We start from the raw sequence: 16030 nt of genomic DNA, 5'->3' as shown, positions 1-16030 counted from the left end.
CTTATTATATGCGCTATGAGTTCACATTTCTTCTGACCGCTGTATTAAAGCACAGGAACAAGGCAAATCCTTACGTTTTTATCTCAGGTGCCCCCCTGTTAATCCTTTGTTTTTATCTCAGGTGCCCCCCTGGTAATCCTTCTCTACTTCTGACTATTTTAATTTTTTCTCCACCACCCACCGTTACCTTTCCCTTACTGGCTCAAATGCCTACACAACATTTGCCAAAGTAACACGTTTGTTGTTTCACTCAATCGCATCTTTTCCTCTCTGGAGCTTCGGGAGCCCCTTCCTCTTCCAGCCTTTTAAGGGTTTTTCATCCGATTGGCTGCCCGTGGGATTGAGAAGGGTTATGCTTGGAAGGCAGGTTCCTTCAGACCCACTTCTTTTTTAAGTTTTACTCTGTCATTGGTTCCATCAGACCCACTTCAGTTTTTTGAAGTTTTACTCTATCATTGTCCACGGGAAGCTTCTCAGTCTACTCAGCCGGAATGGCGAAAGGACTCGTGATAGTGCCAAAGGCCCAGAGTTACTTTGTGCCGTCGGTCTAAAGGTGTCTTTGTATTATATAATCAATAATTAATGGCCAAACCATCCTCTGCTACAAAGTGTACAGAGGAGCGGGGTTCCACTGACGGGCCCATAGATCAGTGCACAGCCTCTAGCACATATAAAACAAGATAGCTGCACCATGTGAGGACTGGGGGTGCAGGATTCACTTACTCCAACACATCTCAATAATGAGGACTCAGTAGTTTGGCAAAGGGAAGTCTATTTTATGACAGTTTCATCAAACAGAGAAAAAAATGGAAATCAGCAGCATTGCGATCACCTGTCTCGCTCCAACTTCCTCGAACTTCAGTTGAACAGCAATTCTTATAGGCAATATTCGTCATCATTGACGTCTAATTCTACAAAACTCAACATGCAATATAATTGGTTAGGAAAGGTAACTTAAGTATGGGTGCTATATCTGTATATGATAATAGAGCAGGTGGATTGGATCATTCTTATCGGGTGGGCGTCTACGCCTTTCCCACTACATCACACGTGATTGACGTCACTACAAGTACAACGTCCTATTGGCTCTACTATCTATAGGACTCCAGACAACTCGGTCTTGTGATTTGGCAGGTTACACCTCTAGAGATAAATCCCCATTTTAATTAGCAGCATGCAGCATGGACACCCATGTGCCTGGGGTCCCAAGTTTCACCCTGCCTCCCTTCCATCAATCAGTATCTTAGGGCTATGTGTCAATTATTTGGCTGGGCATGGCCTCGAAACTGTAGCCTCTATTCAGGAAACGTCATGGCATCCTCGGGTCCTGGATGACATCAGGTGGTGGTACCTCTTTGCGCCTGGCTGGTCACATGTCTGTTCACCATGAATCTGCTTCAGTTTCCAGCTTTTAGTGTATTTAATTCTGTTTCGGCCTCGCCACCTGCATGGGCCCCCCTTATCTTGACCTTCATGGGGCAGGCTGGTATGCTCTGAAGTTTGAGTCTTGTTAGCTGACGCTCTCCTCCCTTTCTCTCGTTGACCTCGAATTCCCCGGCATGAGCCGCTCTTTGTTGAGTTTCGATTCCGCTCCTTCTCTTGACTCTGGCTGGTGTCAAGCCCCTGGCAACCTGGGTACATTTCTGCTTTTACAAAATGGAGTCGCACTTGTATAATGTGCCTTATTGAGGTAGAGATATGGTTGGCGCTTGCCACTCTAATCTTCTACTAAGCATTGCAAGCAGTATCGATATCTTTACTCACGTTTTAACATTGTCTCTTTCCTGTGTCCATTACATATATTTTCACAACTGCTCGCACTGGCGTGCTATCTTCGATAGCCATTTTTGTTCATTCACGAGTCTGTTCAGGCTCTTATGTTATTTCCACTGGCCTTCCATTAAGGCTCTTTCGGTCTCTTCATGGACCGTCTGTAGGTACTCTTCATTTCGTCTCAGCGGCTGGTACGGCTGTCTGATAGGGTACCGTGCTGCCCTTGTCTGGTTATGGGCGCTTCAACAGGTATGGATCTTCTGATGTATACTGGGAAGAGTCCCAGTGCAGCTCTTTTTTGGTTCATTTGCTCCTCATAGGTCACATACCTTGGCGAGTACGCTCCTGGTACCTCGAAATGAGGGGATGGGGTGCAGGCCATGTCTGGGACCTCCTCCACACTCTGATATTGCACCATGTACTATGCTGCCCCAACCCTCCGGTGGATGGAGCTTTCTTCATGTTACGGACAGTGTCAGCGGTATTTTGGTCACTCAAGGTCCTGCAAAGAGGCACCCTGTCCCAAGGAACCTGCACGTGTATGCGCTCTGCAGAGTAGCCCTTTGCACAGCAAGGATGATTGCTGGCTCGGCATTTCTGAAAGGGCTCGGACAGGAGCACATTTCAAGGCACTTCTTACTACAGCAGGTCCGCAATCGCCTGCGTGTCAGCAGAGCTTCTGGTAGACACGTCAACATCCGATGATAGGACGGTAGTACTCTAGCCAGTGTGCAAGCAGCAGATTTGCCGCAAATACAGAAGGGTATGAGAAATGTGCCATGCCCACTTTTGAAAATACAGTGCTACTAAATCAACATTGGAGGAAACACGGTTCTCCACGTTTGGAGAAGCAAACGCAAGCAAGCCCTAACACTGCGGTAGTCACCAGTTTTCAGTAAACGGCCCTTGTAACATGAAAAGTGTGTACATCATACATAGAGATGTTCAATCACCCCACACTCCTCTCATGGGAAATACTGGCTGATGCTGGGAATCGTCCCCACTCTTGTAAGGATGACATCGTCCATGTGTCTTTATTGCAGTTTCTGCTGGAAGGTATACATTGAATAATCTAGTCAGGAGTAAAGGACACTCCAAACTGCACACTTCCAAACTGCAGCCTTTGGGCTCGTCTGTCTGAATAAGAGGAATCCTTTAAGAGTGATGGTCGCATGATACCGCTAGTCCGGGGGTCTCATGCGACACAGCCCATTATATCACACTTGGCCTCTGTGAATTTTCTAAGCTGGGACCTGCTTAAATGCATGCTGTTCAGAAACGCACTTCATTCATGAAAGGGAGCTCCTTCTAAGCGTGGGTCAAGTTCTCAAAAGAAAACTGGGGGGACTCATTAACATACCAATTGAAAGTGGTGTCACCAGAAATGAGCATATCAAGGTGCCCTCTCAAAAAAGTAGGGGGACTCCTGAAAAAAGTGGTGTGCAGCCAAACCGTATGCCATCTATGTATGGAAAACTATACGAAAGATCATATATTTTCTCTTCAACATTGCCACAACCAGGCGGTTTGCAGTTTTAGATGGGAGAGTAATTTGCACCTACTAGACCACAGAGAAGTGTTCATCATTAGTACCTGGCACGCGGTGATTGGTTCTTTTCCGAGGCATACTGCACGGTATGCCCGTGTACGCCGTGGATGCCGGGTATTCTGTTGCCGGCGAGGGATGTGGCAGCCCCTCAGCCAATGAGGAGGTTCAAAACTGGGCAATCCCCGCTCCGAACCTCCCCATGGCTGGAGGCTGCCTTCATCCCCCGCCGGGTACTCGGGTAAGACTTTTATTTATTTTTATTTATTTTTTCTCCTCCCTCCTCCCACCTCCCTGCCCTCCCCACCCCACTTACCTCCAATCCCTTGGTCTCCGGCGGAGGACGATGGAAGCCTACAGGCGTGTGGAGACTCTGAGCGAGGCCATCCCCGCTCCGAGCCTCCACCCGGCTGGAGGCCTCCATCGTCCCCCGCCAGAGCCGGGGCCTGTAACTACTGCCCCGGGGGCATTAACTGGGGCGGTATTGGCCCGCCGCCTCGGGTCTTATTGCCACATGAAAGTCTAGCGTTACATCAAGCTGAGACAGGAAATAATGTAGGGCCAGTGTGCAGTCCCATGAACTTGCCACAATCACTGTAAAATACACAGCTGTTGTTTTAAAGCCTTGATTAAGGATCGTGTTTGGCCTTGCACTCTTCCAACAGCTAGGCGGGAGAGAGCAAAAAGTTCCCATGGCTGGCTGGTAACCTCTTCACAAATATGTTTCTGCAAGCCTTAATAAAAACTTCAGAAGTACCAAGGGTTTCTGTCGGATCTAGCCCGTAGGTCAGGCATGCCTCTGCCTGATTATGGGTTCAGAAACCCGAATGTAAAATAACGCCTGCTTTGATATGGAGGTGAAGCCTCCAGAGTCACTGGTGGTAAATATGCATGCTGAATTACCACTTGGAGCTTTTTTGTACCTGACTCCATTTTGGACAACAAACAAACTCTGTAATATTGCGGATTTTGTTTAGTTACAGACAACAGGAAATCAAGTTTGTCAGTATTAGCAAATGTAATGCTACCAACCACGTAATGAGTGGCCCTCATGTCTTAGACAGAAGGCAAGTATGTGCAAAGCCAGCATTCCTAGATTCTTTCCATCTAGGCCTCATATTGCACAGGCCTGGAAAGGACTAAGGAGTTGGTTGCAGATCCCACAGGGAACACCAACCTACTTCGGTTTACTACATTGAACGTTTCCATGTCCTTGAGGTAGGTCATCTGTTGGAATCAACTTCCTTGTCATAGCTGAAAGATTAGCAACCACTTACACGATAGGAAAGAATTGGGGACTTTCCTTTAGACCCAGGTTTTCGCTTGAGTCGAGTTTTCTTCTGGGTAAGTTAGTTATCTTATCATGTTTGGGGAATGTGGAATTGTATTGCATGCATTTATTTGTTTTCTGTTCATGCTCTTTATGCAAACCTGTGAAGTTGCATATGTTCGACCTGTGAATCCCTGATTGGGAAGTGCACTGCTGTGCATTTGTATGCCTTTCTTGCGCTGTTTAAACCTTTAACGGAGGGTTGCTAGACTAGTTGGTGGGGTGCTGTAGACCCCGTGGGAGGCAAGAGTAAGGGAAGAGGGCACAGCCATTTCAGCTGTGGTGTCATGGGTATAAGGTGAAGACCTTTTTCCTAAAACCGAATTGAAAACAACACTGTTCAGAAAGAACATTCTGTGACCGCACAGAGCAATCTTTCTAAATCGAACTTTCAGCCCCTTCGATGCACACAAGTGCATTCAAGGGCTGACAGGCTTATCAGGAGCCTTTATGAGGGCGCGACGGTGAACGGGTTGTGTTGTTGCGTGTGTGTTTGTGTGTGTGTTGCGTGTTTGTGAGCGTGTTTGTTTATTTTCAGGGAATGTGATGGGGTCGGGATTGCTGAAGGAGTGGGTCTCGGGGATGAAACCCCCTGATTTTGAACAAATCCCATTGGGGGAGAGTGGTGCAGGGCGCGGGTGGTGGTGGGGTCGAGGCAATGTGGGTTTTTTCTTTTTGTAGGCCGCCCAAAACCTGTAGCTTTCGGTGGGTCTGTTAGAACTAACTTGAGGTCTGAACCAGGGCACTTCCCAACTGTACCTATAGTGGGTTCAGGGCTTTAAGTGGGCCGGGGCCTGCCGGGGCCGGGCCCCGGCAGTCTCCAAAAAGTGGGACTGAGCCGGGGCCCTGCCGGGGCCCCCGTCCCACCACACGCAACATTGGCGGGATGCATTATCCCGTCGCGGCAGCAGCCGCGACGGGATATGCGCCTGCCATGAAGTCAGGCGATCTGACAGAAGTGGCAGCCAGCCACAGCAATGCTGTGCCTGGCTGCCACTTCTGTAAATCATAGTAACTGCCTCTGGTGACCTCTCGCGCGAGGGGTCACCAGAGGCAGTTACTGTCCCTTTGTTTCCCCAGGTCGCCGAGGCGTCTTTAACCCTCGGCGGACCTGGGGATTCCTTGATATTTTTCGAGGTTAATGAAAGATGGCTTGAAAAGTACACAATTCAAGCCATCTTTTATAAACCTTTGCCGACGGACAATTTTGTCTGTAGTCAAAGCTTTATAAAAGATGGCTTGAATTGTGTACTTTCAAAGCCATCTTTTATAAAACCGAAATGTTTTTTTTAAAAAATGGCCTGAAAAGTAGGCAAACCGTAAGGTATGCACACACACATATATATGCATGTTATATATCTGTGTGCGTACCTTACTATGGTTTGTGTTCTTTGCAAGCCATCTTTTCTAAACATCGAAATACATAAATAGTGTACACCAGAGATAGAGAGAGAGAGTTAGGGGGAGAGAGAGAGGGGTAGTGTACCGAGCTAATACCTTGCACGGAAGAGGACCAGTTCCCGAATGCAATTCCTAGAACGAGAGCCTACTCACACCAGCCTGTAATGTGGCTGCATAAACAAATATTCACTTTAACATTTAAAAGTATCTGAAAACATTGCATCACCTTCAAAACAATGTGCATAACGCACAGGGCAATTGGCGGACAAGGGGCAGAATTCCTGCAAAAGAAAGTAACAATCTAAAAGCCAACAAGGCTCCTCAGGTCAAGCAACGAAATCCGCTTGGAACCAAAACCATACCTCAAGAAAAAACTTGGAGGCACCTCCTTCTACCACTTAGCTGCAAAAACTTGGAACAACATCCCAAAAGAAATAACAAACACCAAAGATCACCTAAAATTTTGGAAATTACCAAAAACCTGGCTCTTCAACACCACAGACTCAAACTGAAAACTGAAACAGAAAGTAAAAGGGATGACCAAACTAGACTAGACACGGACAACTTCCAGAACCGACTGGGAAGCTCCCTCGGCACCCGGACGAGTGACGCTGGGTAGAGTGCAACACAGGCAACACCCATGGAGACTGATTCAACAACCCCACCCTAATCCCACCCAACACCCCCACTCGCCCCTTAGTTGCCACCAGGCACCACAGTCTTGTGGAATTGTCGGGATATTGGCAATCACCACAATAGTTCAGCAGTGGACATTGGCAGTGGACCAGGACAGAGGCGTAGGTGTGCTACCGAAACCCATCTGGGGAGATTACAGAAGCCCACCGCCTCAAGTCAGGATAGAGATGCCAACTAACCAATTGCACTAACAATTCCCCCCTCTGCATACATCTCTCAAACACCAAACCAAACACAACCACAAACCTACAGCACAACAAACCGCACAAACTTCACTACATGGCAACAACAAAACAAAACCACAAATAGACTCGCACAACAGTACACAACGACTACCAGCCGCAAACACCCCAGGCCCAGCCAATGAACCCACCGGGGTGAGGCCGCCAACAGCACATCACTGCTCTCTTGCACTTTTTCCAGCTCCCTCCCACTTACCGCGCACCCCTTCCTCTTTCAGAGCCACCAGAGCACCAGGGGACCACTCCGGTGGTGATAGTGCACGGTACAAATATCCTTTAACATTAACATTAACATTTATCCCTAATTAACCATGTTGGCATCTAAATATGCCTAACTGCCTAATGAATTGGCATAGATGTGCTGCCCTAGTAGAACTTGGCTTTCTGAAGCGAGGTCAGCAATCACACGAATGCAGGAATTGAACAAAATTGGGAAATTACTAAATAGCCGTGTTGACAGGCAATCTGATGTTTGATGCCGTAGGGCCCCTTTATTTAAAAAAGGTGAAAGGCCCCGACGCCAGCCCAAGCTGTGGTCACCCCTTTTCAACATGTCCCACCACAGTGCCCTTCTGTGCAGAGAATGCAACATTCCAAGTACCATTTTAAAGAATGCAACTGCCTGTTGCTTGTATATCCCATACATGAAATGATGAGTGCAATATCCGACCTCAATCCCAACTGCCTTATAAAACCATATAAGCCCATGAAGTTGCTCACGGAGCGCGCCATGCCATGTTTAAAACATCAATTCAAACAAAGAAAATGCCCGAGGATTGCAGATGCCATTAATGTACTACTGAGTGCAGTATCCCACCTCAATCTCACCATAAAAGAGCATGTACTTGCTCGTGCAGTGCGCCATGCCACATTCTTAGACTAGACAATACAAACAATGCTTTACCCGACGATTGCAGATCCAACCATTGAAACGCTGAGTCACCAGAGTGCAGTGCAGTATCCATCTTTAACGCTCCGGCCCCCAAGTCCCTTTAAAGCTTTCCCATGCGCTCAGGGAACTGTGACCCCCTTCCCCATCCTTTCTTCCACTCAAGCGCCCCAAACGCCCAGTACTATTACCAGCAATGGCTCTCCCCGGCCGCGACACATTCTAGCTCTGCATCTCCTGAAGCATATGCAGTGCCATGGCCCTCATTCTCCCGCTTCCGATGAGCTTTGGCTTTAACGCTTTTGCAGCAGTGTACACGGGAAGACATACAAAAAAGTGAAATTTCCCAGCCAAAATGCACCATTTTTAAACATCACACTAAAAAATGATATCTGCCCGATGACTGTATAGCCAATAAATGAAATGCAGAGTGCAGTATCCACCCTCAAAATTCAGCGCTGCCCTGGTTCCCCATGCATGCCTGCTTAGTTTAGGGGTTTATCCCAGAGACTCCGGGTTTTTACGCTCTTCTCCGGGTCTCCCGGGTAGAGCGTGGAGTTTCCGGGTTTCCTGCAATCCAAGGAATCCCACCCATGTTGTGATTGACTACAAACACACCGTCTGTGACCAGTCACATCGAGGTGTGGGCGGAAACTAAGGATCTGCGACAGATCTGAAAGCCAGCACCCAGTTAGCAGCATCTCCTGCACTGATGTGAAGAGAGAGTGACACCCGCGCACATGCAAACAAAACCAAAAAAATACAGGTTTTTTTCTTTTGTTTGCGTGTTCGCGTGTCTCTCAGTCGTTTTTTTTTTCGTTTTTTTAAAGTGGTCGAGTCGGTTGGGCGGGGTCTTGGGGAAGGGAGACATCATTCCTTTGGTTTTGTTTTTAAGAATGTAGGCAAGTATGTGACCCCCTGGGCAATTTTGCACGACCTCAAAGGCTAGATGGGGATATTTTGGCGCCAAAAGGCCCCTTGTGAGCAACGAAAAGTTACACAGTGAATGCCTCACCAACTCGCGCCACCACAGTTGACCCTATATCCCTATATTCCACCACTAAGGAAGAACCAACCCCCAAATATGAGTATTACGTGTATGAACACAGTCTTAAAACAGTAAATAATGGATAATGGCAAACCTGCCCTCCTGCTCCTCCTCTATCTCTCCACCGCGTTTGACCTCGTCGACCATGACATCCTGACTTCCCATCTATTAAACGCAGCTCACTTCTCTAATGATAAAAAAAGCAGGGGCGAGGCGCGCACTCCAATTCCTGGCAAATATATTATCTGAACAAGTGCCCAAAAACAATCACAGGGTTAAATCCCAATCACAGGGTTGATTCCCTTTTTCACTGTTGTGCTCCTCCAAGCGTCCAAAAAATTCACTGGGTTCAATCCCAATTTGCTGCCCAATAGTTCACAGGTTTGATTCCCTTCTTGCACCGTTGTATTCCTCCGTCGCAGTCACAGAGAATCAGATTCATGTGTTTATCGAAAGCTTTGAAAGTACCAATAAAGATGCAGCCATATTGCAGGATACAGCGCATCCTAAAGTCAATGTGTTGGAGCATCTTACTACTCTTTCCCACCGTAATAGCTGGGGTTCGGATGCCGCTGGTACACTACAGATTCTAGTCAGGATAACCTTGATAACTTCTCTAATGAGGCCACCTCCTGGATAACCTTGTTCCTTCAAGGAAGGGTCATGAAAGTGTACTCTGAGCAGGAGAAAACGCAGCCCCCACCACCATCGACTGTGGAGTCCCACAAGGCTCCTGCACTGCACCTACTCTCTATAACTTCTTCACCAAACTACTCTTCGACATGTTGGATGCGCTCGGCATAACATAAACAAATTATGCCGACAAGACCCAAGTCCTCCTCCCCCTAACTGGTGAATACAACCAAGACGCAGAAGTTCTTCTCCAGATATATGCCACTATTAAAGCCTGGATGGCTATCAATGGTCTCTGCTTAAATGGAGACAAAACCGAGATCATTATCCTAGGCCCCAAGGAAATCCTATTCAGACTTAACCAAAAATACACCCACTTAAACATTGATAACACCAACATACCAGTTTCTGCAGCAGTTAAGACCCTTGGAGTCTACTTAGACTCCACACTCTCGATCACAAGACAGGTCAGCGCCATCTCATCTGCATCGGCCCTCACCACCAAACTTATATATGCTATTAAACCCTTTCTCACCACCCAAAACTGCCTCTCCATTGCCAGAGCTACAATAGGTGCCAGACTTGACTGTTACAATGTCCTTCTTGCAGGCACCTCCACTAAAAACATCAACAGGCTCTAAATAATACAAAACAACGTGCTCCACACAGCCCTACACATACCCAAAAATGAACACATAACTCAGGCCAGACGGGACGCACATTGGCTCCAAGTCAAGGAAAGGATCGACTTCAAAATTCTCACCCTTACCCACAAATGTAGCAATCTCTCAGCACCGTCGTATCTATCAGAAACTATAACTAAGAACATCTCTGCACGCCCTAAAAGAAGTCAGCACGATAACCAACTCCAGGCCTCCCCCATAAAAAGAGTTTACGCAGGTGGCATAGGCTTCCCCTACTTAGCGCCCAAACTCTGGAATGCTTTACCTAATGCGATCAGAGCAGAACCCTCTCTATACTCCTTTCGCAAATCCCTTAAAACCACCTTGTTCACATAGCCTCACAATACATTGGCCTCCCGCCTTCCATGTCCATACACCCTGCTAGCGCAATATATTTACTTTCTCTAAGATGATATCAAATGCAATTTCCTTGTAACGCCTAAGCTGAAAACCTAAACTGTAACTAAATGCAAATTCGTTGTAAATAATATACTTGTCTCCCTCTGTAAAGAAGAAGACTATTTGTAACAGCGCCACGATGCCCTCGGGCTGATGTGCGCTTTAAAAATATGAATAAATAGATAAATAAATATACTGTTGAGATAGCTGTGGAAATTGGCAGCAATGTCGGGTCCTTGTGGTACTGAGGCTGTCCAGTGACTTTGTGTACTACTTGAAAAATTAAGAGAAAGATCTGTTTTGTTGCGCCAAAATTGATAGTTTTTAATTATGCATTACATATTCCAAAAGACAGAATTATTTTGAGCACTAATGGCTAGATTGATACAGTCTCTCAATCCCTTAATTTTGTCTCTGAATTGCGTCAACTTAAGTTGATAGTGTCTCTCAATATATCTTGACTTGTTACTTATGAGATATGATATTGTGTCTCAGTCCCTTTTAATTGGAAGTGTTATACACTTTCTCTTAACTTGTCCTCTCTGGAATATGGTATTTTCTCTCAATCCCTTAGAAAGGGTCTCTCAATGACTCTTATCTGATTCCCTTGACACGTGTTTCTCCATCTTGTGTCTAAAGATGTTTCATCAGGAGGGTTCAAAAGAAAATATAGGTTATGTTGACTTAAAACAAAATGGATACAAAATATTGTATATAAGATGTGCTGCTAAACATTTTTGCAAAGCTAATTATGGTTTCATGTTCAGCAATGAATCCAAGGATATGAAATGTTTATGCTCACTATTTGCGGTGAGTATTATGCTCTATAATGGCTCCTCTTTCACTATTCTCTCTCTTTAGAAGTAGTAAGTAACTTTGCTGTATGATAGATATAGGGCCTCATTACGAGTCTGGCGGTAACCGAGCTGGAAAAACCAGCAGGTTACCGCCGGACTCGTATTACCATTCCGCCTCCATGATTCCCGGAATTACCGGGGCATTACAACCCCGGTGACCCAGGAATTCCAGACACGGAATTCTGTAAGTCCCCATCCCCATGGAGTCCAATAGGACTCCATGGGGATGGGCACCATGGAAACACTGGTTCCGTCTTTGACAGAGCCTGTTTTTCCATGTCTGCCTGCAGGCGGGTGGTGTTAAACCCGCCAGGTCAGACCTGGTGGGAGTGACACCTCCCGCCTGCAGGACTCTCAATCAGCCGTTCCAGAAAGAACGGTGGCAGTGGTTTTACCACCACCGTTCTTTCCGGACCAGCAGGGTCATAAAGAGGCCCATTGTCTTCTTTCTGAAATACATGAGTAAATGTATCCCTTTAACTAAAGAAATAGGTTAAGTGTCGTCAGTAACTTATGAAAAATTGATTGCTTCATAGAGATATCTGGTCTCAATCTCGCTTACCTGTAGTTAATCAAATGCGGTTTCCCAAATTGGAGAGTTTTCCTCGTGGTATGACCCCAAATATGAGTCACCTGTCCACTACCATCCAAGGGACCTGCACCATCGTAGAAGTGTCACATTTTAATTGCAGTCACGTAATCGCTGATCAATTAATCAAAATATCACACATGCTACTGCCTCACGGTGCTCATCCCTCTAAATCGCAGACACGACCCACCTACGTACGGGCTCCCACAAACGCCTCTCATCATACTCTGTGAAGCTCCAAAAGAGCACTGTGATGCGCGCAGACTTGTAGTTCCCTGGGTGCCGTGTTGCCTGCAGTGGCTAACTTGGCCGTGTCAGCATTGAAGTGGTGCCTTGCAACCGCACATCCACAAATAATGGTGTTGAAAAATAACATTAATAAAACAGAAACCACAAACAATATTTTTCTAATTTTCTAGATGGATGTTTGCCTGTTCTGTTATAAACTGTACCCAACGTGGTTTCAAATCTCTCCGTTAGGCAGATTATAACAACAACAACAGTGCCTGGCCCGACATATAACCTCAGTGTATACCCTCTCTTTAAAGGTAAACAAACCTGACACCCGACGAGCCATGCAACGTTGCCCCAACACTGGCTTGATGTATGTATTCACACGCACCAGCAGGCATGCCTCAAACTCTTAAGCAATTGACCGCAGAACTGCCCAAGCTCTCGCCACCCACGCCCCAACACACTTGGCACAGGAGAAAACAAACGCTGCAACACACAAACGTATGGGACATGCAGACTGGAGCCCCACACCTCCCTGACCAACATTGAACATGCAAAACTGGAGCCCCACACCACCTGGACCACCGAATGATCCAATCGGACCACCAGATACTCCACGGGAAAGAAAACCTGACTCCCCGCTCACCTCAACCAAAAAACAGCCTCCAGCAAGCCACTACCGCAACCCCGGGCAGGCCATCAGACCCTCCTCACACTCCTCAGCACTCGAGAAAGGAACACCAAAAATTAGCAAACTAAGCTGTGTCTGCATCTCTACTGTTCGGGTTTCGATCGGGGGTAGAAGAGAGTGAGAGCCTGTCTGTCTTCTTCTTGCTGATAGATTTTATACATTAGCTGTGATTTTTGGATAGTGAGGCTTGAGCCTCATTAATCCATCTTCTCTGGTTGAGTATGTAGTCGTGGGTTAGGATTCTTCATGGGCTGTGTGGACTTGTCACAGTAGGGCTGGTTTCACAGGGTTTTCGCCGTGATAGACGGCGGGTAGCAGTCGAAAGGGTTTGCAGTGGTGGCAGTGAGTCTTCTGATCAGAGGGTTCGGGATCTGATCCAGTCCTTGGCAGAAGTTCTTACTCAGCTTTGCTAGATGTTCGTCCAACATCTCAATGTCCAGTTCTCTGTTAAGGTCAGCTATCCTTGTGAAGAGTGGAGCTCCAGACGATATCCACAGGGCCTTGTTCTGGTCTATCTTAAGACTCTTCCGGTGTCGTTCATGGCAGGTCATCCATGCTGGGGAGGCATACGTCAGGGTAGGTCTGATGATCTCCTTGTAGACATTGATCTTTGTCCGGAGAGGCATGGACTTGGTCTTCAGCAGTGGGTAAAGCACTGCCATCTTTCCTGCTGTCTTCTGCTGAGTATTCTCGATATGGCTTCCCCAGTGGAGTTTGCTGTCCAGGGTCACAACGAGGTATCGGCTTCTGCTCTCCCACTTGATGGTCTCCCCATTGAGGCTGAGGCGTGGGTGAGAGGCAGAGCCTCAACTGCTCTCGCACTTTATATCCCACCCGAGACCCCTGGACCCAATGCTTCCGGTACCGGGCGGCGACGCCAGACAATGATGTCCTCATGGTGCCTGGCAAACTATTGCTCCTCTCAGTCCCCCTATGTCCTCCCCCTTTGGACCGACCACTTGTGGGATGTATCAACCCACTCATCCAAGCCCGGCAACATCACGGTGCATTGCTGGCAGCAGAAACATCATAATGGCCACTGGAAAGCATGCTGCTCGCCAGAAATCACCAGAAATTGCGCAGTGAAAACCTGAAAAATAGGCCACCATCTACTTTTGCCTATTTTAGTGAGCACAGGAGACCACTGCCAAAAATCACCATTGGGCTACTCACAAAGTAGCCTGAAACCACTTGGAAATAGCAATGCTGATGGAAAAAGAAACACAGAGCTGTTTGAAAATCCGTTTTCTTGATTGTCAAAAATTGCTAAAATCATGGCTCACAAATCACCTAAAAGATCCAACCTCTTTGTTGGGTGTTCCACATCATTTACTGCAAGAATCCACTCAAATACAATGTCAGCAAAAATCATATGTTCTCAGAACAAAATCCTATTTTAAAGATACTTGATGGAAAGACAGCTGTCAAAATGGGTGTAGTACCGTTACTCGCATCTGTCAGGTGCTGGCGATGTATAATTCTGACAAGAGAACTGGTGTTTCAGAAGTTAAATATGCCAAAGAAGAGAATTCCATCAAAATGCCATATAGAGTGCCACACGGTGATTTCATGTTGAAAAGACTTGATTTAAAGATATGTTGCTTATTTTAAGTTTACAAATGTTATTTTCTTCACAAGGAACTATGTTACAATTGATCAGAAAGTAACCTGATGCAGTTAAAACTCCTTCCCCTGAGAACCCTTCACACCTTGTCATTCCCACCAGAAGGAGGATGTCGCATTGGCATGCTAATCAAAAAGGGAGGAGATTTTCTCTGCAGCCCAGAGAAAGCAACAATAGATTCCTTGGACTGAATGGGAATGCTAATTTGGAGTGTAAATGACCACAAACTGTTGGCAGGAAACAAGAGTTGTGACCCTCTGAGTCAGCCCAGCTCTAGGGGGCCGACCAGACTGAGATGTGAATTGAATTGAAAGCAAATGTATGTTTTATAAAAATGCTTATAACAAATTGTACCAAGCTGACAAAAATGGGAAACTTTGAGGTTCTTAAAATGAAAAATTCCCTCACGATTTAAGACTAAGCTGGACGCCGTGTGATGTTCTGAGACCAAACCCCTGAATTTATTCATATTGTAGCTACTATGCCAAGAACTGGAAAATTATAGAAATGTGCCCAGGTGGGGTGTGCAGGCATGTCTAAAATTTGGTGCAGAAAGAATATTTGGAAACCCACCAAAAGCGCAAAAAGTGGTCATTTCTGAACCCAAGCTCTGAGGAAGAAGAGAGTTAAACAAGAATGTATCTAAATTAATCTGGCATGTAATTTATATAATATTAACAAGTGGTATATATTGTAAATATGTGTTTTATGGAAAATAGGATATCCTGTACAGACACAAAGGGAGGTTTTTTCCCTAAACCATGAAGATGACACAGGATGACACGTTGATCCTTTCTCCAATAAGGGGACAGGGAATCCTCTAACCTATCAAATCCTTAGAGGGTTGGGCATGTAGAATCAGCCTCCCCACCCACTTTGAAAATACATAAATAGAGACTGCTTAGGACAGATAGGACACACACCCTTTTCCACTACTCAACTATTCTTGGCGAAGCACCCTGCAGGAAGACTCCAGACTCCAAATAGATCCAGAGACCAGACTCTACAACCAAACTCTAGAACTTTGAAGCAGAGAGGCCTAATTCACAAGCTGAACCCTTCTCAGCAGGCCTGCAGAATCTAGCAACCTGATTCTAACCCCTAAACTTCCACGGGGCATCTCAAAATCCAACATCCTGGCTGAGATGTTTTGCTGTTCTAGCCAAGAACCGGGTGCTAGAACCAAGGTCCAGACCCAGAAAGCAGAGCTGTATCCAGAACCCTTCAGATCCAGTCCAAGAGGCCACCCAGACCGCTGTGCAGTGCTGAGAGCAGAACCCAGAGTGCCTGAGACCTGTCCGGTGGCGAGTGAAGTCCAAACTCTTGACCAGATCTGTGATGGGCCCATTCCATTCGAAAGCCTAGGAGTGAGTATTTAGTCTAGAACTGTCCATA

The sequence above is a fragment of the Ambystoma mexicanum genome, chromosome 1q, assembly GCF_040938575.1.
Source record: "Ambystoma mexicanum isolate Mex_15411 chromosome 1q, UKY_AmexF1_1, whole genome shotgun sequence".
Classification (NCBI taxonomy): domain Eukaryota; kingdom Metazoa; phylum Chordata; class Amphibia; order Caudata; family Ambystomatidae; genus Ambystoma; species Ambystoma mexicanum.
Note: the sequence above shows the minus strand (reverse complement) of the source record.